We start from the raw sequence: 3,712 nt of genomic DNA on the forward strand, positions 1-3,712 counted from the left end.
TTTTCTTCTTCTTCTTCTTCTTTTTTACTACTACTACTACTACTACTACTACTACTACTACTGTTATTGTTGTATTATTGTTATCTATAATTTATACAATTAACCTTCTTACGGTTCGACCCCAGTTTTACTAGGTTATTTATTACTTCGACACTCTTGTACTTGGAAGAAGACATCAGTCTTTCAGTGAATGTGTAATTGGGCCCAAGAGAAAATATGAAAGATCTCTTCTAATATGCCCAAACCACCTGGTAAGGCAATGAAGGCATCAACATGGTTAAATATTGCATTCATTCAAGTAGACATTGTGGAGACCTGTAGTTCCTCTCCAATTGTTTTTCCAATGTGCTAAAGCTTTGGGGACAGTGCACAATTTCATGGAATGTAGGTAGTGGTTATGATCGATTCGATAGAAAAGAAGGAATAGTGTGTATTTTTCATTGGGGATTTCCAGGAAAAAATCATCGCATCTTACTACGACTCTTTATGAAAGATATTCAGTCTATCAGAATAGAAGTTAAAGAAGGTTTTTCTGCTCGGCGTGTCCTTTATATGGAAATCAGAGGCCAGGGGGCCATTCCTTTGACTCGTACTGATGAGAATTTGACTCCATGAGAAATTAACTACACTTGGAAGAAGACATCAGTCTTTTAGTGAATATGTAATTGGGCCCAAGAGAAAATATGAAAGATCTCTTCTAATATGCCCAAACCACCTGGTAAGGCAATGAAGGCATCAACATGGTTAAATATTGCATTCATTTTCCCGTCTCAGCAAATCATTTTTTTTCCACAAGGGATCGTGATGTCTTTCTATGGGCTCGCCGGTCTGTTTATTAGCTCTTATTTGTGGTGCACAATTTCGTGGAATGTAGGTAGTGGTTATGATCGATTCGATAGAAAAGAAGGAATAGTGTGTATTTTTCGTTGGGGATTTCCAGGAAAAAATCGTCGCATCTTACTACGACTCTTTATGAAAGATATTCAGTCTATCAGAATAGAAGTTAAAGAAGGTTTTTCTGCTCGGCGTGTCCTTTATATGGAAATCAGAGGCCAGGGGGCCATTCCTTTGACTCGTACTGATGAGAATTTGACTCCACGAGAAATTGAGCAAAAAGCAGCGGAATTGGCCTATTTTTTGCGTGTACCAATTGAAGTATTTTGAAATAAACCGAAGCACTTTTCTTAGCAGGAGGTAAAAAACCAAAAAATCCTCTTTTTTTTTTCTATAACATAACTTAACTTAAATTTATTCATAATACTGATGAACCAAAGAAGATGTATATTATATATACAGAATATTTACGGAAAACAAAAAAATTCGAAAACGAAACTTTTTTTTATCCGCAAACTTTTTTTTATGCGTATGTAAATTCACAAAATTCAAGGACTAACCACTGACTCACAAATAAAAAAGAGGGAATAAATTCGCGGGTTCGAAGCTTTCTATTCTAAATTCTAATATCTAATATTAGAATAGAACTTATGCTTGATAGAAATATTAGATCGTATAGAGTTGATGAATGAAGCGGATTCATTAAAAATTCATAGATGAAAAAATGGAAAAGAAAAAAAAAAGCATTCATTCCCCTTCTATATCTTGTGTCTATAGTATTTTTACCCTGGTGGGTCTCTTTTTCATTTAATAAAAGTCTGGGATCTTGGATTATTAATTGGTGGAATACTAGTAAATCCAAAACTTTTTTAAATGATATTCAAGAAAAGAGTATTCTAGAAAAATTAATAGAATTTGAGGAACTCTTCCTATTGGACGAAATGATAAAGGAATACCCCGAAACACATCTACAAAAGTTTCGTATCGGAATCCACAAAGAAAAGATCCAATTGATCAAGATGCACAATGCAGATTGTATAGATACGATTTTGTACTTCTCGACAAATATAATTTGTTTCGTTATTCTAAGTGGTTATTCTTTTTTAGTTAATGAAGAACTTTTTATTCTGAATTCTTGGGTTCAAGAATTCATATATAACTTAAGCGACACGATAAAAGCCCTTTCTATTCTTTTATTAACCGACTTATGTATAGGATTCCATTCACCCCACGGTTGGGAACTAATGATTAGCTCTTTCTACAAGGATTTTGGATTTGCTCATAATGATCAAATTATATCTGGACTTGTTTCCACCTTTCCAGTAATTTTCGATACAATTTTTAAATATTGGATCTTCCGTTATTTAAATCGTGTATCTCTATCATACTTATTTCTATTCTACCTTCCCAAAATTCATTTTCCAAGTAATTCCATGTCAAAGTCAAACATTCCAAAGGATTCCTTCCAATCTCCTTATTTTATCATGTCATTGGAAATCAAATAAGGGCAATTCCTATTAATATAGCTAATTATGCAAGTATTTTACAATTATGAAGCAACTATCTCTTGCATAGATTGTTTATTAACGTACTATAACTATAGGATACTGCATGCTCATGAATTGCTGCATTTATACGAGTGACCTATAAACACCAAAAATTTCTTTTGTGCCTATCTCTATCCCGATAGGCCGAAAACAAAGCTTTTATTTTTTGTTGAATAATAGTTCGAGTAAGTCTTGAATGAGCCCCACGAAAGCTTGATGTGAATAAATGAATTTTTATTCTACGCTTCCAAGCTATATATCCTCGTCTAATTCTGGTCATTGAATAAACGAAACTTTGATAAATAACTAATTGATTTCCTTTCTTTCAGTTATTCTTTTTCCCTTTTCTAGAATAACAAAACGGATTCTTCCAATGTATAAAATAATAATTCCAACGGCTTTTGCTACTCAAACCTTCCCAACCACTATTTTTTTTTTTATAAGCATTTCACCTTAAAATAAGAAATCTTATTGGTACTAGGTATCAAACAAAAATAACACAAATATAGTAAATAAAAATAAGTAATAATTAAGTAGTAAATAGAAATGGATAAATAAATAGTGGGTTCCATCGTTTCTATGGTTATTTCTTAAATGGCGAGGTCCTCTCTATACACTGGAGCCCCTTACTTGATCGAATCAATGCTATTGTTAACTTGTACAGTTTACACCTTTTGGCTCTACACATGAATTCCTCAGTAGTAGGTCTTTCACAACGAGATTCATTTTTACAGTAACGATATTTAATTATGTGGATTAGCTGATTAGTTGACCTTGTTAGTCCTTTCTTGCAAGAGTAGAGGCATCCATTTTCGGCTTTTTAATTTAAATAATATTTGCCCTGCTTAACAGATAATCATTTGCTACCAATGGGGAATTCTTTTGCATTTTCAATTGAAATTTGAGATAATTGAATTTGCACCAATAGAAACTATATATTTGATACACAATAGAAACATGTTCTAGATCTTTTTTTTTTCATTTTAGATAATGAAGGGAAGTCTTCCATTCTATCCTATTCATCGGTATTGATCACAGATAGTGGAAAACCCAAAACTTGACTATTTGCTAAAAATACAGCTATATGTACCTTCTATTAACCCAAAACTGCCTCCTCCATACACTAAATGAATCTTTCTCTCAGCTAGCGCCTAACTAAGATGATTTGCTGATTCTAAAAACTCCTTTTCTTTCCTAAGACTAGATCCATAAAAAAATGCAAATATTTTTTATATGATGACCTGAGGAACTTGTCATTTTTACACACTTCTATATTTGCTGAATGTATGGGTTGAGTAGAAATGAAAGGAAGAAAGAGAGGATTTTATAGA

The sequence above is a fragment of the Populus euphratica genome, unplaced genomic scaffold (assembly GCF_000495115.2).
Source record: "Populus euphratica unplaced genomic scaffold, PopEup_1.0 scaffold83.1, whole genome shotgun sequence".
Lineage (NCBI taxonomy): Eukaryota > Viridiplantae > Streptophyta > Magnoliopsida > Malpighiales > Salicaceae > Populus > Populus euphratica.